This window comes from Platalea leucorodia (genome assembly GCF_965183815.1).
Source record: "Platalea leucorodia genome assembly, chromosome: 2".
Taxonomy (NCBI): Eukaryota; Metazoa; Chordata; class Aves; order Pelecaniformes; family Threskiornithidae; genus Platalea; species Platalea leucorodia.
In genome coordinates, this window is record NC_138824.1 from 1,589,305 (window position 1) to 1,604,015 (window position 14,711).

Sequence of the window (14,711 nt, forward strand, 5' to 3'; positions counted from 1 at the left end):
TGCAAAATCACAGCAACAATATTTAAGCCCCTCCGTGGCGTTCTCGGAGGTGGGGCTCTTCGCTGCGGGGTGGCTGCTGAAGCGGCCGCTCTGTTGGGCTGCAGTGGGGCACGTTGGATGTCCGCAACAGAAAACCAGCAAATGGTGCCCAGACGGGGCCGAGGGCTGAGTAGGAGGGCACAGCCACCAGCAGAGCCAGCCCAGAGAGCATCACCAGGACCTTCAGGGTGGTAGAGAGGGGAGCAAAGCTGCAACGGGCAAGGAGAAAAAGCATCAGTGGGATTTTGGAGATGGGTTTTCCGCACCCTCCTCCCAAGGTGGGTACCACATCCCACTCCTGGGGTGGGCACCGCGTGCAATAGCCACGCATCCCATCCCACTCCCTGAGCCCTGAGGGCACCGGGACCACGATGCGAGGGGAGACAAACCCTCCTGCCCGGGTGCTGAGCATCCCCCAAAGTCAGTACTCAGCACCTGGGGGCCCTCAGGGCTGAGCACCCTTCCTCAGGGCGGAGCACCCTCTCTTGATGCTGAGCATCCTTCATGGGGGCTGAGCACCCCCTTGGGTGCTGAGCACCCTTCCTCAGGGTGGAGCACCCTCTCTTGATGCTGAGCATCCTCCATGGGGGCTGAGCAACCCCTTGGGTGCAGAGCATCCCCCTGGGTGCTGAGCACCCTTCCTCAGGGCTGAGCATCACCTAGCCTTGGTGCTGAGTATCTCCCTCGATGCTGCGTACCTTCCCTTGGTGCTGAGCACCCTTTCTTGATGCTGAGCACCCTTTCTTGATGCTGAGCATCCTCCATGGGGGGTGAGCAACCCCTTGGGTGCAGAGCATCCCCCTGGGTGCTGAGCACCCTTCCTCAGGGCTGAGCATCACCCAGCCTCGATGCTCAGCATCCTCCCTCGGTGCTGAGTACCTTCCCTTGGTGCTGAGCATCCTCCCTCTATGTTGAGCATCCTCCATGCGGGCTGAGCACCCCCTTGGGTGCAGAGCATCCCTCTGGCTGCTGAACACCCTTCACCAGGGCTGAGCATCACCCGGCCTTGGTGCTGAGCATCCTCCCTTGGTGCTGAGCATCCCCACTGGTGCTAAGCCCCGCAGCCCTTTTACGTGACCCTTCATCTCCTTGCGGCCGCGGCCCGCGGTGGCCCACGACGTCCCCGTCCCCAGCAGCATCCTCGGAGCCGCGGCTCCCGCGCCGCCCGGCACGTCCCAGCGCTTGTTTACACCTCGCGTCCCGCCGCGTCGCTTCACCCCAGCGCTTCCTGGGCTGGTGGCTGAAAATAGATATTTTTAACCTTTTAAAAATAGAAAGTCTCGCAGAACAGCAGCTCCTGTTTTTCCATTCCCTTCTCATTTCATCTTACGGCGAAGGAACCCGGGCCCGGCTGCGCCGGGGGTGGCGGGAGCCCGGCCCCGTAAACAGGCTCCTGCAAAGCGGGTGCTGGGGAAAGCACACGCGCGTCTCGCGAAGGAAAAGAAAGGAAAAAAAGAAGGAAAAAACCTCAATAGAAAGGCCGGCCACCTTTTGCACGGAGCCTTATTTGGTATTTTCATGAAAAGTTATATCTTCACACTGTAAAAAGTGCCACTTATTACTCATGCTTTACTAGGTAAGTGTATTTTCCTTGGCATCAAGTGCATTGGGGTTGTTTTTTTTTTCTTCTTCCCTACTCCCGTACAAACTATTTCGAAGGGCTCATTAGTTTCTCCATCAGAACTGGCGCTTTTCGCCGCTGTCTGGAGGACCGGTCTATTAAACCCGAGACAGAACCGCTGTTTGTTCGGTAAATATTAGCCTTGACTTCGCGGGACCGTAAAATTACAGCGCGGGTGTCCCGCGCCGGGGCGCACAGGGCAGCCTTTCAGCCCCGGCAACCGGCCGCGCCGGCCGCTGCGGGGACAGGGATGTCACCCCGTCCATGGCTTCATGGATGTGGATGTCACCCCGACCCCATGGCACTGCTTGTGCGTGGGCATCACCTTGTCCCACGGGTCACTACAGCTTCACGGCTGTCACCCCGTCCCCATGGCGCTATGTGCATAAATGTCACCCTGTCCTCGTGGGCGCTATGGATGCGTGGATGTCACCCTCTCCCTGTTGTCACCGCAGTCACACAGGGATGTCACGCCATCCCTGCTGTTGCTACACATGGGGATGTCACACTGCTTGTGCATGGACATCACCCATCCCGCGGATGAGCGTCACCATCGCTGCGCACACACAGTCGTCACCTTGTCCCCTGGGTCACAACGTGCCCATGGCCATCACCCTGTTCCCATGTCACAAGTGCGTGGACATCACCCCATCCCACGGTCACTATGGATGCACGGATGTCACCCCGTCTGCACCATCACCATGTATGCGTAGATGTCACCCTGTCCCCGTGGTCACTGCATACAGGCGGACATCGCCCTGTCCCCGTGTCACTACTTAGGCGTGGACAACACCCCGTCTCTGTGGCCACTACGCACACATGGACAGTGCCCCGTCCCACAGTCACCACGTACGCACGGGTGTCACTGTCACCATGCACACGATGTCAACCTGTCCCCATGAGCACTGTGCACGTCACCTTCTCCCAGGATCCCTGCAGACACACGGACATCGCCTTGTCCCCGTGGTCACTCCATCTACGTGGACACCACCTTGTCCCAGGGTCCCTGGGCACACACGGACGTCACCTTGTCCCCAAGGCCCTGCACACACATGGACGTCACCTTGTCCCACAGTGTCTGCGTACACATAGGTGTCACCTTGTCCCCATGGTCACTACATGCCCACAGATGTCACCTTGTCCCAGGGTCCCTGCACACACCTGGACACCACCTTGTCTGAGGGTCCCTGCATACACACAGATGTCACCTTGTCCCCATGGTCACTACCTACACATGGACACCACCTTGTCCCAAGGTCCCTGCACACACATGGACGTCACCTTGTCCCCGAGGTCACTACACGCACACAGACGTCACCTTGTCCCAGGGTCCCTGCACACACGCGGCCACCGCCCTCCACCTCCACGCACCCCTCCTGCCCCGCCGTGGGGAAAGCGAGCTGCCGAGAAGCCGCCGCGCCAGCCCCGTGCCCGTCCTGCCGGCCACCGCCGCCTGCCTCCGCCGCCCCGCGGCCGCCTGGCCCCGGGCCCGGGGCTCGGCGCGAGCCGCGGTTCCCAGCCGCTCTAAAAGCCAGCTTTGTGTTTTACAGCCGGGCCCTCGCTTGGCATACGATTTTAATTAGAGTCTGGTTACACGGCTCGGCAGATGTGGAATGTATTTCTTAGCCCAGGTGGAATAAATCTATTGCCATAAAAACCAACCCCCCTGTTATTAAATTCTCCCTTCTAAATAGCCCAGTATTGAGATGCACGGCCCCCCCGGCCCCCCGCCCGCACCCCCTCAATGCAAACCCTTCTCTAAGTGCTTAATGAGCTTTAATTTTATTATATTCCCCGGCTGTATGAAACGGGCTTCTGGTCCCGGCGCAGGTTCCCAGCTACCGGCCCTGCTGCGAGAGGGGGTGCAGGCTGCCAGGGAGGACCCTGGTGTGGGGGACCCGTCGGCCCCATGGCCAGGGCTGGTTTTGGGGGGCTGGCACAAGGGTGTCACCCTGTCCCGCACCCAGAGGGGATGCTCGGGGCCAGGGAAGGCAGAGCTCAGCGGCAGCTGCTGGTGGACCATCGTGTCATCCCCAGGGACAGGGATGCTCGTGGGGACTGGTCCCCCCGGTTTGGAGACCTGTGTCCGCGGAGGGGGCACAAGGACCGTCTGCAAGGTCCCAGACACCCCAGGGACATCCCTGCTCTTCCCAGGTCCCCTGCGGTGCACGGGATGGCCACGAGCGTGTCCCTGGGGCTGAGCCCCATCCCCACACCAAGGCCCATCCACGGCCCTTGAAACACCCAAGCATGGGCAGGGATGCAGGCAGAGCCACGCAGGGAGGCAGACAGGGGCGTTAACGGGGAGACCCGGTCCCCAAATCCACAATTTCATCCCTATGCCCTCTCTCATCCCCCTGCATCCCAGCCACGGTCCCCAATGGCCGCTCCACCATCCCCAGGCCACCCCGGGCCAAGCCACCCCCAGGGAGGGGACACAGTCCCCGGACAGGGTGCCCGGCATGGCCGCTGCCAGCACGGCTCCCTCCTCGTCCCTCGCCGCGGACACGGCATCGCAGAGGGTCCGGCTCGGTGCCACGCGGTGCCTGCCCCGTGCCAAGGCGCGGGATGCCAGGAATTAACTCACAGGGATGTTATCGTAACTCCAGCAGCGAAACAACCGCTCCACGGCCCCAGCCTCGCCCTCCCCAGGGTCGGGGTCGAAACACGATGCTGCGGGACACCGGGGTGTGATGGAGCTGGGAGGATCAGGACACAGCATCCCACTCCCAGGGAATTAAATCTTCTCCACCTCCCCTCTGTGTTGCGGGAGCCAGGAGGCTGTTTGCAGGTTTTGGGGAGTTGTTTCCATGGGTTTGGGGGCTGCACCCAGCACACAGCCCCCAGTGACACTCGCTGACATCCCCCGGCACGGCGCACCATCACATAACCACCACGGCACCTGCTCACCCATGTCCTGCTAAATTTGGGGTCGCCCTGCCTGCTAAATTTGGGGTCCTGAAGACTTCAGACTTGTTCATCCAAGAGCAGACCTGACCTTCCTCCTCCTCCTGCATCTACTCCTCCTCACCTCAGCATCCTTCTCCTCCTCCTCCATTGCTGCTCCTGCTCCAGGTGCTGCTCACCCACCACCACGATGTCTTCTGCTAAGGTGGCCATCCCCACTGTATATTTTAAATAATAACGTTCAAATAATAAGATTACTCTTCTAATGATGGATTTCTGGCATTCCTCCCATCCTACATGGCCACGCTCAAGCCCGAGGGACCGCGTCTCCCCAGCCCTTTACCTGCACTCCCCACATCCACCAGTGCTGAGCACAGGGCTGTGCTTCTGAAAGGACGTTAGGAGTAAATTTGGGTGGGCTGGGACCCGGCTGAGCCAGCAGATGGGTCACGAAGGAGCCCAACATCACCTTCAGCCATCCTCACCCGCTCCCGTCCTTATGTCCCAGGGATACCTGCTGTAGGAGTATCTCTGTCGCCCCGGTTTTGGCCATGAGGATGCTAAAGGAGATGATATCAAAAGCGTTGCTAAAACCCCAGTGAATCCCATCCCCGGCACGCAGCTGGAGGTCAGGCTGGTCCTGATCCATGCTGGTTGCCCCCATCCCCTTCTCCCCCTTTGCCTGGAGGTGACGTTCTCCAGCTGGGATAAAGCAGTGGTGGCAGGACTAGGATCTTTGGTGCTTCGGCCCCATATGCAAACCCTCTGCCCTGCCCAGGGATGGGGCAGAAAAGGGGTGTCAATGTCTGCATTTGGGGGGCACACAAATCCCAGCCACCCCTGAGGGAGGGGATGTCCCTGCTCCCACTGGCTCTGCCATGCTGCCCACCACGGTCCGGGGATGGTCCACCTGAGTCCATCCCACACCAGCATTGCCGGCTGGGCAGATAAAGCTGTTCTAACCCTGGAAAAAAGGCTTTGCCATGCCATGGCCAGCCGGATCCTAGGTCAGAGCCGAGTGCCGGAGAGAAAATGCTGTTCCTGCGGGGTGGGGAGCAGCATTTTGCTCTCTTGGGCCAGCTGGACATCCTGATGCCTCCATGACATCTGGAGAAAGCCTCTAAATGCTTCTTGAGATGGAAACTCAGAACCACTGTAAACCACCCCCCCAATCTCCAAGTGCTCCCACCCCAGGGGAGGCTGGGGGTCTCACCCACTCGGGTGCAAATCAGGAGTAATCAGGGGCCAGAGGCGTCCCTGCAGGTCTGCAGCAGTGAATTCAGACCCTCTGCAAGACCTTGTGGAGGCCAAAATTATGGGTGGGTTCGAGTAGGGACCAGGGGAGCACATGGAGCTGCCGGTGGCTATTGAGCACGATGGTTTTGGATGCGACATCCACCTCCACGCCCCGACCCAGCTCCTGTCAGGAAGCAGGGGGCTCCCCAAGGAAGGGTCATCTCCCACTCACCCTGTTTCTGGCGGTTTTCCTCAATTTGGGGAGACAAGCCTGGCCCTGGGGGGGTTGTCTGCATGCTCCCCTCCAGCGGGTTAAGCAGTGCCACGGCTGCTGCTTGGCGACTTCGAAACTCACTGCAGGGGCAAAAAAAAAACCCCGAAAAGCAGCATCTTCTCCCCAGGATCCCCCCTCTCCCAGCAGGGCCCACGGGCTGGAAAGGGGAGCAGGCTCTGCCCTGCCGGCATCAAAGCAAGGGCTGGTGCCCACGTCAAAGCTTGGAGAGCTTCATGAACCATCACAACACTGTGTTGGTCCTCTGAAAAAGCTGTAGGATGTATAAAAAAGGCAGATTATAGAAGGGAGGAGAGGATGGCATGGGAGAGGAACATGCACAGGGCACTCAGGGACCTGCTGAGTCCTTCCCGCGGGGACACCGGGATGGTATTTCCCAAAAATCTCCCGCTGCCGTACCCCACTGCACCATCCCGAAACAAGACGTTTGAAGAACCAAATCCCAGGGTTTTTTTGGTTTTAAGAGAGGCCTCCTCCCTCCCCTTACCTTGGTGTAAAGGGAATAAAACCACAGGCTCTGTGAAAAGCAGAGCCTGAGCCCTCCCCACCAATTCCCGGCTGGGAGACTTGGCGCTGGGCTCACCCATAAGTTTTCCCCCAGCTGGCCTCTCTTCTGGCCTGCTGGCTGGTATTTTGCAGCTGCTTTTGTGCCAAGGAGCTGTGGATGACGTTATCCCTCTTCCCTAGACCAGGTGTGGGGAGCACGGCTGCTCCCCGGGGGTGCAAAACCTCGCAGCAGGGGGACGGGCCCATCCCCACCGGGAACAGGGACCCCCGTGCTGGTGAGAGCATCACCCAAGTCTCGTTTTGGAGCCCCACGCAGAGATCGGGCTACTCTACTGTTGGTCTCGCCAAAAGAAAGAGCAATGAGCTACAACCGAGCTATGGCTGCACGTCCCAGCTCCCACCACTTCTCCATGTGCAGCCCATCATCTGTCTCCTCCTAGGACCTGCAACATGACCCTGAGGGGCACCAAGTCCCTTGGAAGCCAGCCAGCACCCAGTTCAACCCAGACATCCCCATCCCAACCAGTGCACACGCTGCCTAGCTGAGGAAGAGAGGTAAAAACACGTTTTGGGTCATGGGAGAATGATTCCTCCAAGGCAATGACCAGCTAGAAAGGGTTAAATTGCCATTTCAAAGGCAAAACCTCCCTCAAAATCTTCTTGGATGCGTAGGGTTAAACCCTGGCCATGCCAATGTGAAGGACAAAATTCCCTCCGATTCCAGCGTGCCCCAATTTTAACTGGAGCCGCTCAGATCTGCAGGGCAGGTTCAAGGGCAAAAGGCCCCCAAATGCTTTTGGGGATCTGGTCATCTTGGGCCGGTGGTTGGTGAGGCTGAGCAGGAAAGCCAACGCCAGTCACACGATCTCTTACTTATCAGCAGATCAGCACTGTCTGGAGAGTTTGTTCTAGTTATTTTGAGTATCTTTCACAGGCTGATGGTCGTTTAGATGAAGGGCCAAATTATATCCACCTCTAACTGACCTTTTTTGTTGGTTTTGGTGATTCAGATTCAGCTTCAAATGCCAACAATCCATCTCGGGAAGCCAGCAAAGCAGTTTGCAGTTCTCCGCTGGAAACCTCTTGGCCCAGGTAGCAATTGCTAATAGCCACATCACGTATCGATGCAGCTATCATCACGTATTGAAAGCCTTCGCCCGTTGTGTAACTGGGTCTTCCTGACTTCCAAGGAAGGTCACTGGGGGAAGGACATCGTGCAGTTCTCCTCTAGGTCACGTCTGGACTGCTATGTCAGGAGACTCCAGATTCCCTCGCTCCGCCGAGGAGAAGGAGCCTGCGTGGTGTCTGTGTAACTTCTCGGGACGTGCTAAAAGCAGCCTGGAAGGGGATCAATGTTTCCGTTCATGATTTAGTGCCGATCCTCCTGCCGCGGAACGGGAGCCGGAAGCCTGACGGGGCTTGGAGGAACCTCAGCGGGTCCCTCGGCAGCCCCCTGCCAAACCCCGCTTGCAAACTGCTGTCACCGGTCGCAAAACTCTGCTTTACGAGGTTTTCCTGTGCAAACTGCAGCCTGGAGCACTCGGCACCGAGCAAAAACCAGCCATAGAGACAGGCAAGAAGAAAAAAAAGACCTAAATTTGGCTTGTTTGGATGGACACTGACATGGTAGGTGTTGGCTGTGGGGGACACTTGCCTACATTTCCCATCTAGACAGGTTTCTTGGAGACCTGCCTGTCCATCCCACTCTGGACCTGGGGGTTTAATATCTTGTGGTTCCCTTTGCACAAACACCTGGAGGTTGGAGGACTCATTGCTGAGGTTGTCCTGGAGTTTAGTCCTTCCTGCATCCCCCACCCGTCTCACCACAGCCATCACTGGGGGAATAACCACCCTGGGTCTCCAGCAGCCGGTGGCTGTGCAACCAGCCTGGGAGAGATGTGGAGACAAGCAAGAAAGAGGTCCCAACCGTGGGAGTGGGCTCTCAGGACCTTCCTCCTCTGGGATGAAAGCTGGGCTTGTGGTTGGGGCTGGGAACAGGCGATGGGTTCCCACCTGGCAGGAGCCAGCATGCAAGCCCACGGTGACTTGTCCAGCTTTCTCCAAGCAGGACAAAGTCCTAGAGGGAAACTGGACCAGATCCTTCCTAAAATGTGGGCGAAAGATGCATGGGATAGCAGCAACAGGACCAAGTGACGAAAAACGTTTCCCACCCAGTCCTCAGCAGCCATCGTGCTGCTTGGTGGGAGCCCCACGCCAAGAGCACAGCCCGCTCCAGGCCCTAGCCGTGCTCGGGACAGCCATTGCTGAGCACGAACACCACAAAGCATCTCATCGTCTGTTGCAAACAGGGACCACAGCCGCCATTTTGCAGATGGAAGCACCCCCTCCTGGGGCGAGCAGGACTCCCACCGACATGGATCACTCACACATGTGGCCTTAGCATGGCCGCTCTCTTAAAAGACAATTTTTTCCATCCCACAGGCGAAGAGCTCTCTTGCGCTGCAGGGCAGCTCCACGAGGGACAAGGAGTTGGGAACAACATGGTTCATGCCCCTGCAGAGGAGAACAAGGTCCTCCCAGGGCTGCTGGGTGAGGCTGGTGAGATGCGGTGCTATGGGGGAAGGAAGCCATTGGGACAGCCGTGCCACAAATTAATGTCCAACGCACACTGCAGCATTCGCCCTGCTGCTCAGGACCTGGGAAGACCCTCGAGGTGTGGGTCCCCTGCCTTGCTGGGTGGCCTGGGACACCCCAAGTGGGGTCATCCAGCCAAAAAGCATGCCCACGCAATGGGCTTCCCCCAGTGACCTGCAGGGAGAAATGCTGCTGCAAAGGCAGAGCTCGTGCCACTGGATGGCCACATTTCACAGCAGACCCCTCCATCCCTTTGTCTCTGTCCTCTTTTGAACTCATATCTACGTCCTTGGCCATCACAAGAAGCCACGGTGCCCATTCCAGCCCATGGGACCTGCATGGTGCCCATTCCAGCCTGTCTGGGACCTGCACCTTCCCAGGGCAGAGAAGGTTAGTTGTCTTCCTCTGACCACCCAAAATCCACCCATCCAGGCTCCAGACCAAAAATCTGTCACACAGGCACATTTCAGGGCTGTCCAGTCAATCCCGAGCAGAGGTATGGGTGTCTGATCAGATCTGAGCACGAGCCATGCTGCCGTCTGGTCACGCAAGCGATTGCCCCATTGACAAGAGGAGGCCAACGCATCCAGCTGGCAAAGCTCCTGGTGCAAGTTGTGGTGGCTACAACAGTGCCCCATGAAGGAAGATATGCCCCACATCACTGCTCCCGTGGCTTTGTCAGGGTGTAGAAAGCTGTGTGTCCTCTCTGCAGAAGATGTGGTGGTGTCCATGCTTAGCATAGCCTCCACCAGGCATGGCCGGACACCCAGCTCCTGTGGGCATGGTGAGAGGGTTGCACAGCAGTGATTGCAGCAAAAACAGGGCTATAAATCCATGTGTTGTTCCTATCCAAGACCCCATTCACACCCAGAACCCCCCCCCCCCCCGCTGCCCCAGCCTCGAGGAGATGGGGGACAGCATGTTTCACGTGGCTGGTACGAGGTGGTGGTGATGATGGGGACACAGAAGCCCATGGTGCCACCACTGCTCCTCCCACGATGCAGGAAGGGACTGATGCGCCCCGGGGATGCATGCCCAGGCATGAAGATGGGGGAATGTGCTGGGACCCCAAGGGAAGAGCATTTGGGGACTGTAGAAGACAATGTTGAGGGGACGGACCAGCAGCGGGCAAAGGGAGGGATGAAGGTGGTCTGGGGAGGAACAAGCATATGAAAATAGAGGGATAAGGGGATAAATGGGCTGGTTCTGTCTAAGCAGGCGGATGGTCACTGCGCTTGTCCTCAGGCAGCACAGTTTGTCTCATTAATTAGACTCCATTTCCTCATTGAACTCCATTTCTAGCTGTTCTCCTGGTTGAGGGGCTCTCTCCTGTGTGTGCACGTGTGTTTGGTGGTCTGGGTGCCAGCAACACAGAGCACAGGTCACAGCCGGGTGTTGAAGAAGCCGTCAGTCTGGGACGGCTACTGGAGAGACTGGGGGGCTGCGAGTTGGAACTGGTGGACTGGGAGGTCCAAGCCAGCTACTGGAGAGACCATGGGACCTGGGTGTTGGCTGCTGGGAAGGCCAGGCAGGGTGCACGTGGGCTACCAGATGTGGCATCTCCTAACTTACATGACATGGGGAGACTCACTTCTCAGGTGGCCACCTGGAGATGGACTATACATGACTCTGGCCTGAATTTCCAGTAGGCTCCAAGCCCCTCTCGGTGCAGGTTTGGACACGACGAGCAACCACTCGCCCTTAAAAAATCAACGGTGCTCCCTGCTGCCTACCCAACTTGGGGGAAGCCCAACTTGGCAACCCTCCAATCCATCTCCCAGCACGCACAAGAAACTGCCCAGTCTCCAAAGTGGTCCAAGTCCTTCTGAGCACCAGCAGAGACCTCTGCAAACCCCAGCCTTTCCATGGGGATCGCTCAAGCTTCACCCGCTCAAACTCAACCCCCAAAGCTCGAAGAGGAGCATTGTCCAGGGCAGAGCTTTTTGCTACTTGGACATGTGGCCAAGGTCTTCCGCCCTGTCCCCTCCAAGGCCACCACCTTCCCATTTGGGGACACTGACCCGCAGCTCAGAGGGGCACAGTGAGATACGGGGTGATGTTTGCAAGTCCTTCTCCCTGTGTCTAATGGGTCCATCAGGATTATTTTCATTGTCTGTGCAGCTGGGAGGCAAAAAAGGGTGTCCGGGCCAAGTAATCCCTCTTACTTCATTTTCAACTGTTTTCAAAGCCCCTGATCAGACGACCCAGATGGTGCTAAATGGCCATGAACAACCTTTAAACAGTGGGTTATTGTTGGGCTCATTGAGTTAGATAATTGTGATGGGCCTGAACTAATTAATTTCTACCCAAAAAAAAGCACTGAATCATGGTCTTTTGGCAATGCTGGTGAGAAGGGCTCGTAAGCAGTTTCCTTTGGATTTATCCAGCCCGTACAAACAGGGATCTCCGCCGGGGGCTGCGTGCTCCCATGGGCAAAAAATAGGAGAGCAAGAAACATCACCCTGGTGCACCAGCAAGGGCAGCCGTGGGCGGCTCTCCTGCATCCCACGGGGCAGGAGGACCACGAGCACTGTGGGATGCTCCTCCAGCTCCGTCATACCATCGGTCCATCCCTTTGGAAACCCCACGTTTGGGGACGGTCACGTAACACGTACAGGGCAGAGAGGCCAAGCGTCGTGCCGGAGGAAAGAGCCGCGGTCGTGCCGCGCCGGTCATGTTTCCTCCACCTCCCATCCCTCCTTTGGCTCCCGCCCTGCCAGCCGCAGTCTCCGAGGATTTCCCTGTTTTTCTCATCACCCCTTTCTCAGCACCCGTTTTCCAGGCAGCCGGGGGCTTTTTCCAGTGTCCAGACAGTCCTGACTCACTGACAAAGCTTTCCTCTGCGGGGATTTTTTTGTTTCACAGTTTTGGGGGTGTCAAGCTTCGACAAAGCTGGAGGCAGGGAAATGCGATCTCGTTTCCCCAGCAGCTCAGACAACTTGCCAGATTAGGTACATCCTGAGCTGCTCCGGCATCCAAAAAGGTGCAGAAACAGGGGAAAAGAGTGATTACAGACACATTTCTGTGTGAGAAGAGACAGGAAATATTAGGACTGTTTAGTCTGGAGAGGAGACAGGTCCGCGGTGGCACGAGAACAGCCCGTGAGCCGCGCAGCACGGACAATCCTCTGGTTTCTCCATTTCTCATCGCTGCAAAAGAAAGGGATGTGCAGGGGAGAGAGGATGCGGGGGAAACACTTGCCCGGCAGAGTGCACGGGTCTCTATGGAGAGCTACAAGCACTGTTTTAGGAGAAATCCCATCCCTTTGGGGAGAAATCCCCCCCTTTGGCTGGGGGAAGGTGATATGAGAACATACATCCCAATTCAATGGGAGACGCTTCAACTGCGAGCCAAAAATTCAAATCATCTCCAAAGCCGTGGGCTTCATGCAGGACTTCCAGGGCAGCACCAAACCCAACAAAACCTTCTGTTCTGTGACTTAATTTCCCCATGGCAGAGCCCTAAGGGTGCAGTGACACCCCAAAGGGAGCAGAGCACGTCACCAGCCCCGGCTCTCCCGTCTTGCCCAGCGGGGAACGAGGCTCCAGCGGACGTAGCGGAGAGGTACTGGCTTTCCCTTTGCTCCTGAGCTGCCTGCGGGGAAGGGGGGCTTCACGCAGATTAAGGTGAAAGTAGGTATTTTGCATGACTGAAAATCCGATGCAATGGAAAACAGCAGGAGCCAAGGAAGTGAGTGTAGCTGGCAATTATATAGACATATAGTTTAGAGAAGTGTTTTGACTAATCTGATAATAGAGCATGAAATAGCATGGCTCTGACGTAAAAAAACCCTAAGACCCCAGGGGTAGAGCCAAGATTTCTGATGGTGACTTGCCATCCGTCCCGGAGCACACAGCCACAGGGTAATTCAGGTTGGACGGGACCCCAGGAGGTCCCTGGTCCAACCTCCGGCTCCAAGCAGGGATAGCTTTGAAGTTACATCAGGTTGCTCAGGGCTGCGTCCAGGCAAGGGCTGGGTTTCTCCAAGGATGGAGATACCCCCCCTTCCCTTGGTCCCTGTTCCAGCACTTGCTCAGCCTGAAGGGGAAAGCTTTTTTGGCATGTCTTACAGCTGGGCTGGGTCCAGCCTGTCACCGCCTGCCTGGTACTGGGGACCCAAACCGGACCCAGTGCCCAAACGTGCTCTGCAGAGACCAAAGATGTCTCAGCACAGGTTGCACCAGCCATGGGATATCTGATGCACTTATTGCACACAAAACAGGTCACAGCAAGAGGAGAGAGGGATTGCAGGAGGGCTGCTGGGAGATATGGGTCCCATAGAAGAAGCAGCAGGAGATATGGGTCCCATAGAAGAAGCAGCAGGAGATTGGGTCTCGCAGAAGAAGCAGCAGGAGATATGGGTCCCATAGAAGAAGCAGCAGGAGATATGGGTCCCAGAGAAGAAGCAGCAGGAGATATGGGTGCCGCAGAAGAAGCAGCAGGAGATATGGGTCCTGCAGAAGTGGCAGGAGATGTGGGTCCTGCAGAAGCAGTGGCAGCATGCAATTAGATCATGACATCTTCTCCCTGAGGGTTGAGAAGGGACTGGAGTGAGGGGACAACTGCCCCAGCCGGGGATGCTGCATTAAACACCCGTGTGTTGCTGTTGCCCCATGGAGCCAAATCCCTTCTGACGGGAGAGATGCTGCCATAGTCCAATTGCGTGGATGCACCTGCAAATACCCCGAGGAGGCCACAGCGAGTGAAATGGAGGAGCTGCCCTGCGGTGCTCAGAATGAGCAGCATTTAACCCACATGCAAAGTGCTGGCAGAAGCCAGGCAGATGCAGGCAGGGTGGCAAAATCCATCGATGCCACCTCAGCCCTCATGCAAGACCCCTTCTCCTTGCAGGGCTGGGCGCGCTGGTGTCCCCCTCTCCTCCTGGCTCGGGCCAGGGCTGGTGCCTGGGTCCATGCCAGGTTCTCCTGGACAGGACATTTGATGTCCCAAAGCCCTCGGTGTCATACAAGCTGCATTTGGGTGTTTGCTCTGAGTTTTTTTGCTCTCAAGACATCAGGCAACCGCTATGTGATGGCATCAAGATCCATTCTGCTCCTTGGTGCCACCAGTGGGTGCTGGCTTTCTGCTGATGGGTTTTATCCACATCAGCAAAGGTCTGAGCTGGCTGAAACTCCTTCTCATGCTCTGTCTAATTCAAGAGAAACATGGGGAAGGCTGTCCAGAGCAGGGGGACATCAGCCAGGTTACGCAGGGAGATCTTGGAGAGCTCCATCTTTCCCAAACCATGCATCCATAAGCTGAGGTTTCTTCTTTCTCATAGATGTGCAAACACACTCAGGACTGCAAGGTTTTGTTCCCAACCCTTGAACAGATCAGAAAGGACTCACAACCAGCACAACCGGACAATGACAGAGCTGCAAACCCTGTTAAGAAGCTGTAAGGAAGGTGGCCCAGATGTAAAGAAAGACTACAAAGGTGCTGAGCTACCTGGGGGTAAGGGGAGCAATCACCAGTGAGGGTTCATGGACGCTTTATGCATGGCAGGGCAGGGTG